Raw genomic sequence first — 20,870 nt, forward strand, 5'->3', positions numbered from 1 at the left:
AATGACTGTTGATAACTACATCTTCCTGAATTGCTACTGAAATTTTGAACGTTCTCTTCCTCACTGATTGCCCCATGTCAGCTCATATCTGATTAGTACTCTTTGTATTTTGTCTATTATTTTTTCTTTCTTTCTTTCTTTCTTTTTTTTTTTTTTTCGCTCAGGAAGATTGCCCTGCACTAACATCCATTGCCCATCCTCTTCTTTTTTTCACTCAAGGAAGATTAGCCCTGAGATAACATCTGTGCCAATCTTCTTCTACTTTTTTGTATCTGAGACACTGCCACAACATGGCTGGCGAGCAGAGTAGGTTTGCACTTGGGATCTGAACCCATGGACCCAGGCCGCCAAAGCAGAGCAAGTGGAACTTTAACTACTCAGCTATGGGCTGGGCCGTCACCTGTTCTTTTTTTGCACTTAGGATGCCCAGTGTTTTCTTTTTTTTTTTTTGAGGAAGATTAGCCCTGAGCTAACTGCTGCCAATCCTCCTCTTTTTGCTGAGGAAGACTGGCCCTGAGCTAACATCCATACCTATCTTCCTCTACTTTATATGTGGGACGCCTACCACAGCATGGCGTGCCAAGCAGTTCTGTGTCTGCACCCGGGATCCGAACCAGCAAACCACGCCTGCCAAAGCAGAACGTGTGCACTTAACAACTGTACCACCAGGCCGGCCCCTGACCAGTCTTTTCTATTGTCTGCCAGTAACATTGATACATTGTGTCTTGCTAATAGATAAAAGCATTTGGATGCATCCAAATTGACTTAAGTCAAACCTGCTATAACACTTCATTATTCATGACACATTTTCCTAATAAATTTACTATCAAATCATATTTTCCTCAATTAGTTAATTAACCTTGTAATACGAATTTGAAATATTAATGGCCTTCCTAATCAAAAGGTAATATTCGACACGTGAAGATTTCCTTTCTGTTTAGGTGGAACACGAATGGTAGAATTGAAGAGTGAGGCTTTTCAGATTGAATGTGAAAATGTTTGATGCATGATTTTACCACCTGGAACACTTTTATTTGCCCAGCTTTCTGAAATTCTTTTATACTGGTTTCAGTTACACAGAAACACAGCTGCTCAGCAATTGACAAAAATGAAAACAAAAAAACCAAAATACTGTCAATTTATTATCTCTATTCTGGCTGCTATTTCATCAAAGATTAATTTCACTATGCATATTACTTCCTGGGGCTCAACAGAGGTATACTTGTGGGGTGCCTGTGATTATGTCATTTAGCTCTAAGTTATTCTCTATAAGCTGCGGAACTCCCTTTGTAGTTAGCAAAAAAAATGTTGACAACTTTATAAACTAAAAAATCACAAATAAGTAAAAATATGTTTTCAGAACAATGACAGAATTTGTTTTTTTCAGAATTGGGGATGTAGAAACCTATTTCTCATTCACAGTCTCTTTTTCTCATACATATATATATATATATATCTCATCCATATTTTTCTGATTTTCATATGGTTTTCTATTTTTCATATTGTTGGACTTTATCCATAAAAATATACTTATTTAATATAAATATTAAACATTAGGGGACGTAATTTATTGTGCCACTGGTGTTCCTTCCACAAAGTAATCTCCTGGCATATGTCCTCAATGGAAAATCTCCTCCATATGTCCTTTGATATCAGTGTATTTTAGAAAGCAAAGGTGAACAAGAAACGTAAGAGGGGAACGAACAATCTTAAAGCATCCAAACATTGAATGGACACTGCTGCATATATAAAGGCAATACTTTAAGTGATATGTGTTAGTATTTAAACATTCCTTAACAGAAAATATCTTAAAATCCTATTTGCCATCATTTCAGATGCAAAGGGTTAAAGAAGCATCAAAATGAATTTGGTCATTTTGTTGCAGAATATAGTGATTATCTCCTCTTTCATCAGAAAAATCACACTATGTTTATGCTTAAATTTCAGCATGCATTGATCTAACATTTCTCAGAAAGACAAAAGGTTATTTTGATTTATTGAGTTTTCCTTTCTAAATAAGGTAAAGGAACTGATTTAATATTTATTATTTTATTATTCCTCTCACATGATCTCAGGAAGAAAGTGACCAGCTGGGGGAAAGTTTTCTCCTCTGCTGCACTAGCATTGAGGAAGAAAGTGACTGTGAAGCACGGCAAGAAAGGGAACGCATCGCAGCTGTGTGTCCTGGCCACAGACTGGTGCCAGTGCACAAGGTGTGTTACACTTATCCTCTTTGAATAATAGAGTGATATGCAGCACGACTCTTCTTGTTCTCCACAGGGCAAGAATAAGCTAAGCGTTTCTCATGCATCTAAGCTCTGGTCCATCTGGAAGTATTGACTTTAAATCCATTTTCAGTCCATCCCAAGGCACAGATGTTTGGATGTGTAAATGTGATACCCTGGGGTAGGAATGGGAGAAGAGGAGGGCCAGGGGCTGATTCTCAGTGCAAAATACCCAGACAAATTGGCCTCTTTGGGCTCATGTGCCTGCCTATATAATATGACTTAGAGTGAAAACAGGCAAGAGGGATAGCAAAGAATAAAATAAGCTATCTATAAATTACTCGAGTCAGTTCAGAAGCTATTGCACCATGTTGCTGTCGTAATGGTTCCTTTGTGTTCACTATGGTGCTCCCTTGCATTTGTTTACTAAAGTAGCAGACTGATCAAGAACAGGAGCTCTGGGGCCAAGCTACCTTTGTCCTCACCTCTCGTTAGTACTCCATTGGATTGTAGAGAGAATTAAATGGATAGAACAGGTTTAGAGCAGCTACTGGCACATAGTATTTAAAATATATGGTTATTATTCTCTTTTAATATAATGGGATTGGTGGAAAACTCTGAGATGGGAATATCAGAGTATGTGGTAAATATTATGCAAAGCCTAACTTCAACAATAATAAAAATACATGTATAAAAATGTAAATATCTAAAGATTGGAAGCAGATCTAAATACGTGAGAAATAGAGCAAAATATGCTATTATAAAAGGGAAATTGTGATGTGTTATATTGCTTCCCTTCAATTGACTCATGCTAAGAATTTGATCAGTCTGTCTAAAAGAGACTAGTATTTTTTGGTGAAAGGAATTTTTGATATTGCTTAAAACAGGCATATTTGTTTTCTGGGCTTATAATGGTTTTTTCATTCCTACTGTGCTGCATTCTGCATTGCTGGTCAAAAGAGCAATTCCCACCAGCCTTGTGACTTCCCCACTTTCCTTTGCTATTTTGTTGTCAACTCCACATCACTCAAATTCAGGTCATCCCTGTAACCCCATGTTCTTATTTCAGTTTCTACTCAACCTGTCAAAAGGTTAATATTATTTCTGATCTTGGCCTTTCTCTCCCTCAGTTCCTGAACTTGACTTTATCCATGCCACGTGTCTGCTCCTATCAGTTTCCCAAAGAACTAGCTGAGGGTGGTGCATGTTAGGAAAAGCCCTTTATTACTGTTATTATTGTTGTTGTTGTTGTTGTGTTGTTATGGTTATTATGGTTATTATGAATGACATCTGCCAGGCACTCAACCAGGCATTGTATATGTATCTCATTTAACCTTCAAAATAATTCTATGAAATAAATATTACTTTTATCCCAGTATTACAGCAATGAGGCTAAGCCACAGAGAGATTAAGGAATTTGACGGGGGTAATTCAGCTTTATTACCATAATTAGCAATAAATTTCAGTGGGTCCGTCTATTAGGAAAACTGCTGGGAGAATGCTGTCTTGTCATGGCAAATGTGCAGAAGTTCACTCAACAAGTGTTTATAAAAAGCTTTTGTTCCAATTATTTTCAGGTTTTAAGAGTTCACAAAAATTAATCTAATCAATTAAATTGTATTCTAGTTAAATTAATTAATTTCTGACAGGCTAGTCAGAAATGAACTAGAATAAGGTAATGGGCAATTTGTGGGAACCAAAAGGGAGGAATAGCATAATTGGATTCAAACAAAAACATATTGTATACGGTATAAAGTGCAATAAGAAAAATAGGAATTTGTGCTGATTGCTGACACACACGACCATGTGACAAAGAAGAAACAGAAAGGAAGGTCTGTGCCTATTTGAAATTTGGCATTTGATACAAAGTCATCAACGAGAACATTTTGAAGAAATAAGGTGTTCCAAAAGTTCAATTCAGCCTTCCAAATGAAGTTAACTTGCAGTGAGAGAAAAAACGAAAATTGAAAATGTCTCTATCCCCTGGATTTTCTTTTAAAGGAAAGAGAGATCTCCAAACAATGTCGCATTATGAATCACACACACAAAGATATTGTAGCTAGTAAATTAATTGTGCATAAACCTCCTGAAATCTTGCAATGGGAGAAAAGAGACATGCTGGGAGCATTAAGTCTGCCAATAATTTGCATAGCTTCTTGGAAAGAATTTAATTAGAATACAATTTTGCAGCTAAATGGGAAGTTCTCATGCAAAGAAATGTTAATCAAAACAGTGGCAATCTATTTTCAGAGAGACTTTTTGAATTAACTACTGAATTGAAAGGGTTTGGAAAATATAACTATGACACATATCTTTTTGAGAGTAACTTGTGATATAACTAAAAAGCAAACAAATATTAATGAAATAATACTGTTTTATGGTTCTACCTGTTTGCTGCAAAAGTGGAACAGAAATAGGGGTAAACTAACTCTGCTTTTGTGAGACAAACCAATGTTAAGAAAGTTGTAGCTGAGATGTCAGATGACAGAGGTCAGTAAATCAGTATTCCTTGTAGGCAGACAGCACAAGTGAAGATTCGACTGTTCAAGTTTTAGTAAGCCCTGAGGTGAGCTTTAACTTCATCTTGAACTCTAGTAAGAGGTTCAAGTGCATAATTATTAGATGTTTAGAAATGTTGCCAATGGCTTTAAGGGCCAAAGTATGCTGTTGGATAGTTTCTTATCTCATACTGAGTTATCTAGGTGTTCTTTTAGTTTAGCTCCAAAAAGTTTTTCTCATTTTGCCCATTGTGATGTTTAGGAAAAAAGAAAATTAAACAAAATAACTAGCAGCATATGTGTGCATACCTGTATGTGACTGTGTGTGTGTGCACACTCGTGTAGTTTGTATTATCAGTTCTGAGTAAATTTTCATAACTTTGGATCTTAGATTGGTGTTGAGTGACAGAATCATATTTGGAATCATCTTGGATCCTAGTACTATAAAATAAATCTTCGTAATATAGTTGCATGAGCATTTTCAGATTGCCTAAATTACTAGCGTTTCATTTGGTTCTAAACTAGTCCCACAGCAAATGCACTTCCATTTTCTCTATGCAAAGTTGCAAAACTAAAATGCCTAGAATAAAATACATGACTCATATAACTCTGTCTTCTATTTTTCCATAGACACAGTCTTATCCATAAGCACAACTTATAGTTAATTATGTGTTATAATTTATAGGTGTTCAAAAATCCCAAAATAGAATATACAGTTTTCTCCAATGGATTTTTAAAATGCCTGAAGTGTCTGTGTTTATTGTTATTTTTGAGGTTGTAAGGGATATTAAATATCACCTATACCACTGTAATTTCAGTCCTGCAAAGCACAGCTTATTGAATATCTTAAGTACACAATATAAATATGTTGAATGAATTCAAGAGTAATATACCCTAGTCTCTAAATTCAGCATTTTGTGTCATTATCAAAACTGTGTGTTCCATAATTTTATATGAGTCATTGATAGAAAACAAGTTCAAGTATAAATCACTAATACATTGAAACAGATTGCTCTGTCAACAGGAGATCATGTTGGAAAGATGGCAGACAAACATTCTTTCTTATTTTGCATGGAGGAAGAGAGTAGAAAAGCCTAGAGTGTGGGTGTTGTTTGGAGAACTGGACCAAGTCCAGGGCCCTAAGCAGTCAAAAGTGAGGAATAGAAGGAGCCTTGAGGACACATTTTTTTTTTCATTTTTAGTTATTGTGAGCCATGTGCCTCTGTCTCTCTTGCCAGGTGTTAAAATGGAAGTTTCAAGAGATGCCGTGACCCAGGTCCACCCCCACAGTAGTTAACATTACTTTGAGACTTGTCAGCATGGGAATGAACCCACTTGACAAACAGTTCTAACTACTTCAGACCATCAATTGTTTCTGACTGCTAGGTGACTGTTGTCTTTAAGAGCTGTGTAAACATGAGCGGAAATTTTTCCTAAGAAAGAATCTATTCAAAAGATAGTTGTATTTCTATTTATCTTACTGTCTGTTTTCTCCTTGAAATGCATTACTATAGATAATATCAATATCACTCTGTAAACTGACACTCTCTTGCAGGTGTGTAAAATGTGCTGAATTTATACCTATTAATAGTGGAAGACAATGTGTAATCATCCAACTTCATTCCACAACGCATTTTAAAAGCTTTTGGAAAGATTGGAACATAATCAAATTAGAGATTACATCAATACAAATCAACTCTGCGCCTTCTCATTCTAGCTTAAAAGAAGCTGGCAGACCTAGCAGTAACCTTACTCCAATTCACAAGGAACTTCATTATACATGCTAAAGAAAATCTCTAGACCAGTAGGGAGCTCCGTTGCAATGATTTGGCATGGTTGGCTAAACTCACAAGGGGAAATATGTACAAAGGTTTAAAGATTAGATTCAGATGATTTTCTTGTGCCAATTGAATTGAACCATCATACCAAAATTGAGACACAATGCAATACTTCCATATTAAACCAGCCATGGCACAGATGCAAATAAGGTATCACTGTCATTGTAGGCCGCTATTCCTCCAATCACTGGTTGAGGTTTGATTTCTCATCTCTCCTAAGGATTGTGAACACTCTGCCTGTCTTACCTACTGCCCACCTGTTCTCTCTCTACTAACAATATCCTTACTGGAGAAAATCACGAACAGTGATTTAGTTTGTTCTGAATTAAATCAATTAAACTAAAATATAAATTTTGTGACATAGAGAATGATATAACCAATATTTAGAAAATAAAAAATATTTACAAGTCACTAAGAGAGTAAGCATAACAGTACAGTTTGAGTTCTGCCCATAGTTTTATGATCTCTGGGAATTAAGGGGCTCCTTGAGCTTATTTACTCACTTGGAGAATCAGGAGAAATGAACTTGCTACTCAAAGTATGTTCATAAGACCAGCAATATTGGCATTATCTGGGAGACGGATAGAAAGGTAGTCTTAGATCCTCCACCCCAGACCTTCTGAATTAGATACACACTTAAACAAATCCCAAGTACATGGAAAACACATAACTATAGATGTAGGTTAAAGATGCAGATTTAAACATCAAGGTAGAACGTAACGGTGATGTTATCGTAGTGATTCTTAGTGTTTTCTCCCTACAACTGCTCTTATTGCAGATGAACATGAACTAACACTCTTACGAATTTATACATATATAATTTAATATTTCTTCTACAAATTAAATTCTAATTTATTTCTTTCTGCTTCCCAATCATATATTTGAATTCATATAATTCAACCATCTAAATTATACAAATTCATAAGTACACTTTTAAAGTCTAATATTAACAGCAAGACTTTGTGTTTTATTTTATTTTATTTTATTTGACGAAGATTAGCCCTGAGCTAACATCTGCTGCCAATCCTCCTCTTTTTGCTGAGGAAGATTGGCCCTGAGCTAACATCTGTGCCCGTTTTCCTCTACTTTATATGTGGGACGCCTGCCACAGCATGGTTTGGTAAGCAGTACGTAAGTCCACACCCAACATCCGAACCAGCAACCACGGACCATTGAAGCGGAATGTGCTAACTTAACCACTGCGCCACTGGCCCAGCCCTCTGTTTAATTTTATATTTGACATGTGTTGATAATGTTTATTTTTGGTGTTTGAATCCATATTCAGAAAGAAGAAGGAAATTTCCCTTGGGTAACTTCCCAGGTAATTAAGTAGGCACTTCTTAAAGTAATTAAAAGAACTGAGTGTTAAAATAGCTTTATTTTTTAAAGATATCTTAACATCTTTAAAGTGTTCAATTTTTTTTAATATTGAAATATCCTATAAAATGAATAGTTTTTCCCACTTGGAGAGTTACCAAGGAGTAGATAACATGATGCATACTTAGTTTTAAATGGAAGTTGTTGACATTAGTAACAGAAAATATCAAATGAAGTAACTCTATGTTGAGTTATCCTAAATTACCAATCATCTGTCCCAGTTACGTAATGGCTTCCTATAAAGGTTAATGGAAACTGAATGTAAATCTCCATGAATAAAATTAAGGCTATCTGATATCCTAATTACTTAGGGCAGAAGGGTCTGCGATATTCACCCTTTGAAAAAGCAAAAGCGCTTGCTACAAGGCCCTAGGCTAATAACAAAACCAATTTTCCAGTAGTGCTTAATGGGTATGATGAGGAAAAAAAAATCCGAATTCAGGAAAACAATTTGGTTGTTAGACTTTAAAGCTTCTCAGTGTTGCATGCTCTAGTCCTAAATGATCACATTTTAATTGAGCGTGACATTGGAAGATCATGCAGTAGGATGAACAATTAGGAGTATTTGTGTCAGAAAAAAATGTATATGGTTCAAAATAATTTCTTGATGACAGGAAAGTATGAGTTGTGATTTCCTGTTCTTCCCTTACCTGCCTGTCTGTCCTCGTCTGATTTTCACCCCAACCTCTGGATTTCCTTAGATTCTCCAGGCTGTGTGAGCAAGCTCCACCCCTCTGCCATCTTCATCAACCCTCCGTCTTCTTCTCCTTTCATTTTCCCCAGGGCTGCAGGAAGAAGCCGATCATTTCGTTGTAAAATAAGTATTGTTACTGCCCTATATCAGTTTTAACTGTCTCTCACCTGATCATGAAGAACTAGTCTTTTTGCTTCAGTTTCTCCTCAGTCTAAACCATGTCCCAGAAGCCAGCCAGAGTTTTCCTTCTAAAACTAATACTTGGCCATATCACTCCCTTATCAAACCTTTAAACGTTTTCTAATCCAAACTCCTTTATATTTTATTCAAGATCTTCCACTCTCTGGCAGCAGACTGCCCTCCAAGATTTCAATGGCTGTGTCTTCCTTATATTCTAGTGCAGCAAAAGCTCATGGTTTTCTTGAGTAAGGATTGCATTTGGATGCCTCTATTCCCTGACTTATGTTTCCTCACTTATGTTGTCACTCACTTTGCTTAACAGTCTAATTAACTGTGTTTTACTGCAAGTTCTTAACATATCTATCTCCTCAGGTAGATGGTATATGATCATATTTATTTATTTGTTTGTTTAATCTTTGTAGACCTACCACAAAACAGTCACTCAGACTGTGTGTTTTCAGTTAGTGAAGTAATGCAGGTTAATTCTTTGTACAGACTTTCTTAGCCTGATTGGAAGATATATAACCTGGGTTGGAATGAGAAAGGTGAAGTGGGTATTTGACTGTGTATTGAGACATTTTTCTTTTTAGAATATATTATTTTCTTTTTCTTGTAAAGCAAAATTACTTGTAACACTGTTGATCAGGGTTTAAGCAATTAATATGCCTTGGCTCTAAATATATTATGGATCAATTATCTTCACTCTTCTATGCAACCTGGCCAAATGCTCATATTCATCCTCATACTTCTCTCTGTAAGTCAGATAAAGTAATTGTGTCCTAGTCATTCAATCTACCCTTAAAGCAAACTTAAAGCATTTAATGAAACATACATGCAAAAGAGGCGAGTCATGGTCAAGAGTGGAGGAGGAGCACCGTAGAGATACTGAGCGGTTTTCCTAAACACGAGGTTGCTGACGGAGGGCACAGCATGCCCTTTCAGACTGTGCTTTGTGAATAACTGAAAACTTTGTGCCTCCTTCATAACAAAACCAAGCAATGGAGGCAGTGGTCTTAATACATCCAAGTCCTGTTCTAAACAGGCTACCTCCAAGGCCACCCATGTATGTCTTAAAAAATAATGTCCAGAGATTCCATGAAAATGAGTCAAAGGGGAGACGTGAAATAGTCAAGTAATTTGTGCGATTCAACATTTTTTCTTTTCTTTTTAGTCAGTGAGATTTCTTTTCATTTTTCAAGATCCTGGGGTTAATTTATTGAGAACAAGTCAAAAAAAAAAGGGGGGGAGATGGAGGGAAGAAACGGAGGCAGGGAGGAAGGAAAGAAGGAAGGAAGAGAAAGGACGGGATGGGAAGGGAAGAAATTGAGAGAGGGAGGGCAAAGGCTTCAGTCACCTTGCCCAAAGTCGTGCTGGGGTAATACTTAATGATTGACTCTACGTGAACTTTCGCTTTCTTCCTGAAGCTACTGTTCACATTATGTAAAACATAAACATTTTTACTTATACAAAATATTTTTTCTGTTACATATATGATTTTAAAATATCTTAATGATACACTATTGATCTTAGAATAATAGTGAATTGTTAGATTGTGTTAGTAGTTCATCTAAAATAAACCCATCTTTTATATATAATCACTGGCAACTCAAAATGAAGACAGAGAAGAGTAAGTGCTATAGAATTCTAGATGTATTTCTTGTGCCAATGTATTTTTTCATGTGTATTTGTTTTGGTTGTAATGAAAAAAGATATCTTAGAAGAAAAAGTCATAGGACAATAAATTTCAGAAGTTGAAAATTAAATTAGTCTTCCAACTATGTATTATACTTTCTCTTTGCTGTGGTGTATAACAGAATTTAAAGCTCTCTGCAAACCATACACTGGCTTTTTTGTTTCTGAGCTAGCATTTATCTTTCTGAACTTATTATCTTTCTGAAATGACACCATTTTGGCATGTTCAATGTGAAAATAAATGTAACTCACTTAGCTACTGTTTCTATAATTACACTGTAATTAAGCAACATACAATATTAATAGAAATAGCATAACTTGCAAAATATCATCTGGAGACGAAATGTCCATCTCTGGGAGAGTGCATACATAGGGACAAAGTATTATGAATAGATTAACTAATAATTGCATTCTATTTCATTGATCCTAGTCACAAATAGCCAGTCTTTTAGCAGTTTTTGAGTATGGTGAAATAAATTGTCAATCCTAAAGTTGCTTTTTTTCATAGGTATTATCAAAAGTGGGAAAATGGGCTATAATTCTAATTGTTGCAATCAGGGCTGCTTTGAAAAAAATCTAATATTTATACCTACCCAAGTAGAAAAAAACTATAGGTGAGATTTTGATGTTTGATTAAACTTTCATTATTCAAGAGACATTCCATTTCCCACATGAATCCTTTTCTAATCTTTGCAAACTTTTATGATTTGCCTCCAAGAAAGAAGAAGTTGCTTTTGGACGCTTAATCATTAATCTTACTTCTGGTTTCAATAGTATAGGGATGGGTCCTATTTCCTTATCAGACAATCTACTCCTCAGCAATTTTTGAGAGTGTAGCAGACTGTATAATTCTGACAATGCAGCCACGAGCCACAGCTGATTGGTATAGAGGTGGCCGCTCGATCCATGCTGGGTCAACCATATTTTCCCAAGACTCGAAATTTGGTCATTGAAGGAATGAATTATTTAGTTCTGGTGGGCCAAAGGCAAATAGTATACACATTTAGTGAAAAGGTGGTCTACAGAAAGATAAATGATAACTGTACCTTTTTCATAGATCCTATTTATCAGATGGAGACACTCTTGTTTAATATTAATTTGCTAAGTGTTCTAAGTTCTAATCATAGATGGGTGAGGGCTTTTGTTAATTGTTTTTATTTCTGGATCTATTGTGAAAAATCAAGGGGTTTTTCTTCTTCATTCTATTAATGTAGAGTATCACACTGATCACTTTGCCAGTATCAAGTCAGCCTTGCATTCCTGAAATAAATGCCACTTGTAAGGATGTTTAATACTTTTTTTATACTGCTAGATTTATTTGCTAATGTATTTTTTTAAGGATTATTGATCATGAAGTAAAATTTGCTTGTAATGTTTTGGTCAAGTTGTGGTATCAGAGTTGGTTTTGCCTCATAAAATGAGTTGGGAAGTGTTCCAATCTCCCTACTTGTTTGAAAGAGTTTATATGATATAAGTATTAGTTTTTCCTTAAATGTTTGGCAGAATTTATCAGAGAAACCATTAAAATTGGTGTTTTCAGGGGCTGGCCCCATGGCCTAGTGGTTAAGTTCGGTGCACTCCACTTTGGTGGCCCAGGTTTGCTTCCTTGGGGCGAACCTACATCACTCATTGGCAGCCATGCTGTTGCAGAGACTCACATACGAAATAGAGGAAGACTGGCACAGATGTTAGCTCAGGGTGAATCCTCTTCAGCAAAAAAAGAAAATTGGTGTTTTCTTAGCATAAAATTGTTGATAATTAAATTTCTTGCCAAGATATAGGGCTATTAACTTCATATTTCATATTCTGTAAGTTTTATTAGTGCCATTCGAGGAATCTGTCCTTCATCTAAGTTGTCATATGAATTAGCATAAATTTGCTTAAATTATTACTGAATTACCCTTTTAATATCTCTAATGATATCCCCACTTTAGTGCCTAATATTGATAATTTGTTATCTCCTTTTTATCTTGATCAGCTAGATGTTTATCAATTTATGTTTTCAAAAAAACACTTTTGCTGTGTAAATTTTCTCTACTTTTACCTGAATTCTGATGTGTTTCTCTGTGTGTTTTCTTTTTTTTTTAATATTCTGCCAATTTTATTTATTTGGAGTTGAGGATCTTTAGATGAAATTTTGGATTTAGAGTTAATGCTGGAATAGATTAAGACTTTTGGAGACGTTGAGATAGGGTAAATGTAATTCCGATGAAAGAAGGACATGAATATTTGAAGGCCAAAAGGAGGACTGTACTGGGTTGAAGTTTACCCCCCAAATTTATATCCACCTAGAAGCTGTGAGTGTGACTGCTATGGTCTGAATGTTTGTGTTGCTCCAAAATTTATATGCTGAAATCCTAACCCCCAAAGGTGATAGATAGCATTAAGAGGTGGGAACGTTGGGAAGTGCTTAGGTCATGAGAGTGGAGCCCCAATGAATGGGATTAGTATTCTTACAAAAGAGACCCTAACGAGCTCCCTCACCCCTTCCACCAGCACAATAAATAACAGTAAATATTCGTTTATATTTGTACAATATCTACTACAATTTTGCTCTTCATATCTTTCTGCATTTCTGTACTTTGGTCTTCTTACTGAACACCACTTTTTAGGACTTCATTTAGTTTAGTTAAGTATATGTTGGCTATGAATTACCTCACTTTTTGATGTACTGAACCTGTTTTTATTTTATATTTATCTTTTAAGACATTTGACAATATAAAAATTCTAAGCTGGTGCATATTTAAGTACAGTGAGGATATCATTCTATTATTTTATGGCCTCCATTGTTTCTGTTCTAAAGTCAGCCATCAGTCTTTCTATTTCTATATTTTGAATAATCTTTCCTTTTCCTTTCAATACTTTTAAGATTTTTTTTCTTTCTATTCCATTTTATTTTGAGCAGTGTCACTATGAAATGACTATGCACGAATTTATAATTTTTTTCCCATCTGGGAATATGTAAAGTTTATTGAATTTGTGAATTTGTTTTTTATCAGCTTTGGCAAATTCTCTTCCTTTATCTTTTCAAATATTGACACTGGCTCATGCCTTTTATCTTGTTCTTCTGAGTCTCCAATTTTTAATTATAATTTTTTTTTTTTTTGGAGGAAGATTAGCCGTGAGCTAACATCTGCTGCCAATCTTCCTCTTTTTGCTGAGGAAGACTGGCCCTGAGCTAACATCCGTGCCCATCTTCCTCTACTTTATATAAACAGCTGCCACAGCATGGCTTGACAAACAGTACGTAGGTCTGCACCTGGGATCTAAACCAGCAAACTCCAGTGGAATGTGTGAACTTAAGCACTGCGCCACCAGGCAGGCCCCTGATTATATTTGATTAACCTCCTCGTATCTTGGAAATCTCTTACCCTTTTCTCTGTATTTTCTGTACTTTTTAAAATCTTTTATCTGTCTTAGTTTTACTTTGGATGTGCTCTTTTGTCCTATTCAATTGACTAGCTCTCTGTTTAGGTTTTCCTGACCTATTCAGTTTATTGATTCTCTGCTTATCCTGCCTAATATGTTGTTAAAACTGTCCAAAGAATTCATAATTTCATTACTGTATTATTTAGTTCTAGAATTTTTATTGGGTTGTTTTTCACAGTTTCTAGTTCTGTCTTGAAATTCACAACCTTGCATTTTATCATCTGAACATATAAATTATAAGCTCATATGCTGCATCTTTTTGAGAACCCACACTGAGAGGGCATTTACCAAGGACAAAAACCAAGTCGCATCCCTCAGCCCTTTGATGGGACCAAAGTATGAAAAGTTTCGCCTCCTATCTTTCCTCTTCAGCAGTGGCCTCTGCCCTCAGGGAAAAGGGGTTCCAAATGCTGAACTCCTTTCCCCAGAGCTTCTCTTCTGGAAGTTATTTCACAGTCTTCTTAGGTCTTTAATGTTCATAAGTAAATAGTTTGATATATTTTATCTGGTGTAGGAGAGTTGATCCAAATGACTTAATTTGCATTGAATGGAAGTGGAAGTTGCATTTCAGTCAATACTGCATGAACATATTTATTATTCTTCCATAAAGTGATTCAGTTTTCCCCAAACCATCTGTTTTAGTCTTCTAGCTGCCATAACAAACTACCACAGACTCCATGGCTTTAACAACACTAATTTATTTACTCATAAGCTGGAGGCTGAAAATCCAAGTTCAAGGTGTCAGCATTGTTGGTTTCTCCTAAGTTCTTTCTCCTTGGCTTGCAGATAACCTCACTTGGCCTTTTCTCTGTGCGTGCACATCCCTGGTGTCTCTTTCTCTTCTTATAGGGATGCTAGTCTTATTAGATTAGGGACTCATTCTTATGACTTTATTAAACTTAATTACTTAACGTTAAAGGTTCCATCTTCCATTATAGTCATATTGGAAGTTAGGACTGTAACATGTGAATTTGGAGGGAACAGAATTTAATCCATAACATCATCTATAAAACAAATGGCATATTTCATATTACTTTGCAGTATGACCTTCATTATTCATAAAAGCCACACTCATACATTTTAAGCACCTTATGCTCTTCTATTAGCAACAGTGATTTGTCAAAAAAAGGAGCAATATTTATTTTTGCTCATAAGTAATAGTATCTTTCTAGCCTGCCTTTACTTCACTCTATGAGTTTCTAGATATATATAAAATTTATAATTAATAAATTATACTAACATATTTTCTCCTTGACAATACATTTTGATAGAATTTGATGTGAGCCCAAAAGAGTTTATATTTGCATTTAGAATCCATAGATGCTGTATTTTGAACCTGATTACATTTAGAAGAGAACATCCATATTTCATCATCTTTAGCTGATAGGTATGGTTTATTTTTAACTATTATACCATTTTGAATCCTTTTTGACCCCCGTGATATCATATTGTATGATTTTTTTTACTCATAGCATTAAGAAAACCACTATCTTTAATATGGTCAAGAAAGAATTAGGAGCAATATAATATACTTGAGGCTTACCAAGCAGATAGTCAGTAGAACTTGTTCTAATTTAAATGCTTCTTTTGACTACGTTGAATAATCAAATCAGTTACTGAGTTTCTGATTTTCATATTTCTTTTTAGTAAAGTTAAATTAACAAAACACTTTCTGACTTAGTCAAAAATATTTTTTAAATATTAAAAAAAAATTTAGGTACGTGGGAAATCACTCTACAAGTAGCAAAATGCTACATAGGTATTTTTAGTACCTTATTAAATTAGGTAACTTGAAAGAGAGTAGAAAGTAACAACTTAATTTATAGTTTTATCAAGCAGTTGAACGTAAATTCTACCGATGGATATGCACCCCTAGGTAAAATTGTAAACATCGTGAACTGGCTCTAATCTCATTTATAATTATTGTAACTAAGAAAGATAGTACGTTTTAGGAATTATATAAATTCTTCATCCATCCATTTAAAGTCATTGCATATTTAACCCATATTATAAAAATTATGTTTTATAAATTTGTCTACCTTATTTCTACATTATGAGCTCCACAGTAAAAACAAGGAGAAATGTATAATGTTTTTGATATGACCAGTGGCTAGTTCCACGATACACAAATAATAGTTATTTAATAAATAATTGATTGCTAAATATTACACAATACAATTGTATTATGTCAATAAAAATGTGAACCCCAGGTTTAATAATCATTTTTTTAAATTTATTAAATGTCTGTTATGTACTGGTCAGTGTTCAGATGTTTCTCTCATCCCTCAAAACAACTATGCATTAATTATTATTAGTTATTATTTTACCACTTAGAAAAAAATTTAGTCTCAAAAAGAATAAACCAATTTCCCAAGAGTATAAACGAAAAATAATGACATTGGTGAAATTCTTGGTCATATTTATTGGGAAATGAAAAAAAAAAACCAAGAAAAAGGGCAACAGATACGATTATAGTTGGGGGCAGCATAACCAGAGATGTATAAATGCACTTTTTCTTTATTCCACATGCAATAAACTTTGCCCTGAGCAGTCACTGTAAACCAGAGGTTGGCAAATGAGGGTGTGAGGACCAAAGCCATTCTGTCTCCTATTTTGGTATAGCCCATATACTATGAATAATTTTTATATTTTTAAATGATTGAAAAACTTTAAAAACACAATATTTTGTGAAACATGGAAATTATACAAAGATTGCATTTCAGTTTTATTGGAACACAGCCATGCCCTTCGTATGTGTTGTTTATAGGTGATTTTGCACAATAATGGCGGCATGGAGAAGATACAACAGACTGCAGGGCTCACAGCACAAAATATTTACTATCTGACCCTTAACAGAGAATGCTTGCAAACTCCCTCCCTAGAATATTCATTATTCTTGGTGTATTTGTGTTTATATGAATTTGTGTGTGTGCATACATTTTTAAAAAATATATGACAAGAAAGCTTTTTCCCTTGCTGTAATAACTGTTTCTTTAATTTCATTGGTTTTCAAGTGGCCATTGCCTCAGTTGATATCCCATCCCCAGTTTGTACTCGAGGCATTGGACTCACTGGATTTGTTCATTTGGAAAGGAGAACACGTGAGGGTATTGGAATGAGGCTTCTGCTTTTACCCTGTCCAGATCTTTCCAGCTTGATTCCAGATGCAATGATAAGAGCTAGCCTGACATTTAGAATTACATTGGCACTTCCTATCTGTAAAATGATTTTTAACATACTTATTCAGAGGTTAACCCTACAACGCATGTATAATAATAATTAGATCATTTTTGCAGCTGTTTCAACTACTGTTTTCCTAATATAGGAAAAAAATCAAGTTTAGAAGTTGCTCAGTTGTTAAGGAGATTACAGCTGTAAAGGTGTTTCCTATAACATTTGGAGATGTGTCAACAAATCAAACCAACCTAGTGATTCAGTAATTGAGGCAAATGCTAGTAAACTTAAGTATTTGCTTGAATTGACAAGCTGTTTGACTCAATTGCCAGTAGGTTTATAACAGTACTAAAAAGATACATAGCAATATAAGACACAAGAACAATAAAAAATTCACTATGGAAGTTATTGGCACTTTCAAATTCTTCTTAGGAGACTAGGATGCATATTTAGTCAGAAAATAAGTGTAAAGCAGCAAAATAAAGAGCAAACCTTGGGGGCCGGCCCCTTGGCCAAGTGCTTAAGTTCACGTGCTCCACTGTGGCGGCCAGGGTTTTGCTGGTTCGGACTCTGGGCACAGCCATGGCACGGCTCATCAGGCCATGTTGAGGTGGCGTCCCACGTGCCACAACTAGAAGGACCCACAACTAAAAATATACAACTGTGTACTCGGGGGATTTGGGGAGAAAAGGAAAAAAAAAGATTAAAACTTGGTCTATCAGAAGTAGGAACTGTCTTAAAATTTTCTTGCATTTAATTGTTGATAATACTAAAAGTAGATGTGTTTACTTTTTGATAGGCATTATTACAGAAAGTAAGAGGAAATATTTATATAACCTTAAAAAGGGACTTGTAAAATATGTACACCCCATTTACTTGTGCAATGATCTATACTTTATTATGTGGTTAATTATATTTAAGAAAGATAACCAGTATATTTCTAGGGAAACAAGAGAATGCACTAACTCCAGAAGGGACTTTTAAAGAAAACTTATAGCAATATCATAAGGTAAATTATCATATTATTAATTGAAAGAAGTAATAATAATTATATTTTAAGAAGTTATTTTGTTGGGACAAGTTAAATGTTTAGTACAATTTAAATGATTGTTATTTGTATAATGATCATGTCCTTTCATTTTAAGATTGAGTATGTTTTGAATTTTGCATAATGTAGATATAAGAACAAAAGATCAAGAAAGATGTAGCCACTTTCAAACATCAAATTATTTATAGACTAATAAAATAAACATTTTTACAAATAGAAATATGGGTATGGCTGTTGTCAATATTAACAAATGATAACATTTGAATTCTGGCTTCAGAGTCCAAAAAAATCATTCTGCTGTACTGCCTTTCAGAATTAATATTTTGCTACTGAGTTCAACAGAAATAGAAAGCACATGAAAAAATATCTGTACAATTCTCAAATTGATACACACCCATAAAATATTTACTTTCTAACATACAATTCTAAATTCTGGGTTGTCAGTAATTCTGTATAGTATTTGAACTGGTCTTCTCTGTATGATTCTTATTTGAATAAGGAAGGCTTGTGAGGTCTATAAATGTGAGTTGTGATGAATATAAGTATATCCTGGGACTAAAAAGCCATCCCAGTGGCAACAAACATTCCTAGTGTCTGGATCTTTGTTTCTAATACCATTCTCTAATAAAAAGAACCAGAGCTCCTTGAAGAAATGGCTGATTCCAGAACTCAGGCCAAAATATACAACAGGAATCTAGAGTCCCTTGTAATACCAGAAAGTAAGGAAATACTATCAAACAAACAAAACAAAACAGATCACAGTGATGAGGATGTTTGAAAGGGACAGTAGTCAACTAAAGAGCCCCCAGTGGCCAGAGCTGGAACAATTTGAACAATAAGGTAGTAGTGGGTTACGACTCAAAGTATAAAATAAATATGTCTGAGTCCATACTGATATAAACAAATAATTGAATATATAAATAAATAGGGAGAAGAGACGAATCTCCCATGCAGGGCAATTCCAAATAATTGCTGTAGATATACCACCTCCACAGAAGTAGAACCCAACTCTCTACTTGTTAAATTTAGCCTGTGGCACAAAGTGACTTCTTTCCAAAGAGTATAGCATAAAAAAGGGGGGAGAAGTGTAACTTTACTGTGAAGAAACCTGACAAAATACTACCAAGACAGGTGATCAAGATTAATTTCAACAGTGATAAGTCATCTTGATAATATGTACCCTTGACATGATGAAAATGGCACTTTGACTCTCTAGTCTTTGTCCTAAAAATCTGTAATCCTAGGGCCAGCCCTGTGGCCAAGTGATTAAAGTTCCATTTCTCTGCTTCAGTGGCCTGGGGTTTGCGGGTTCAGATCCTAGGCACGGACCTAGCACTGCTAGTCAGCACACACTGTGGCAGCATCGCACATAAAACAGAGCAAGTTTGGCACAGATGTTAGCTCAGCGACAATCTTCCTCAAGCAAAAAGAGGAGGATTGGCAACAGATGTTAACTCAGAGCCAATTTTCCTCACACAAAAAAACAAGACAAACAAACAAAAAACTGTCAATGTCATAAAAAACAATGAAAGTTAGAAACTGTCACAGCCAAGAGGAACCTAAGGAGACATGATGACTAAAGATACTATGATAACCTGTATGGGATCTTGGAGAAGAATGAGGACATTGAGTAAAACTAAGGATTCTGAATAAACTTGGAGTTTAGTTAATAAAAATATATCAATATTAATTCATTACTTTATTCAGTTGTGACAAATGTACTATACTAATGTAAGATGCTAATAATAGGGATGTGGGTTATATAGAGATTTTCTGTACTATCACCACAAATGTGCTACAAATCTAAAACTATTCTAAAAGAAAATAGTTTATTTTAAAAACCAACACCAATTTCAGCAATGAAATTGCATGCAGAATCAAATTCAAAAATTGTATATTATATTCTTATTGTGGCTATATGAGATAGGTACTGTTGATGTTTCCATTTTACAGATGAAGTAACCAAGGGCACAAACATGCTAAGTAATCTGCATAACCTCAAATAGTTAGTAAGTAGAAGAGCTGAGATTTGAACTCATGGAGTATGACTTGCGAACTCATATTCTCAACTACTATCTTGCACTTCTCTTCATTCATCACGCAAAGTATTTACCCCCAATCAAGCACACACACACACACACACACACTCACACACAATGATTCCTAGTCATCACCTAGTCAAGGTCAGACATCAGCTGTTTCATCAGAAGCAGGACTTAGATTAAGATTTAGATATAGTTGCAATTGAGAAAAATCACATTATTAAGTGGAAGAAGATTCTCTTTAGAAAACATGTTAGCAAAACATTTACTTCAACCTGGAATGCAAAAATGGTTCAACATATGAAAATAAATCAATGTCATATACCACATTAACAGCATGAAAGACAAAAACAACATCATTTGACAAAATTCAACACCATTTCATGATAAAAACTCTCAAGAAGCTAGGAATAAAAGGGAACTACCTAAACATAGTAAAAGCATAACATAAACATATGAAAAGCCCACAGCTATCATCATACTCAATGGGCAAAGAATGAAACATTTTCCTTTTAGATAAGAAAAAGGCAAGGATGTCCACTTTTGCCATCTCTATTCAACATAGTAAAAGAAGTCCTAGCCAAAGAAATTAGATAATTAAAAAAAAAGACATCCAAATTGGAAAGGAAGAAGTCAAAGATCATGAAAGACATGATTTTATATGTAGAAATCC

The sequence above is a fragment of the Equus asinus genome, chromosome 9, assembly GCF_041296235.1.
Source record: "Equus asinus isolate D_3611 breed Donkey chromosome 9, EquAss-T2T_v2, whole genome shotgun sequence".
NCBI lineage: Eukaryota > Metazoa > Chordata > Mammalia > Perissodactyla > Equidae > Equus > Equus asinus.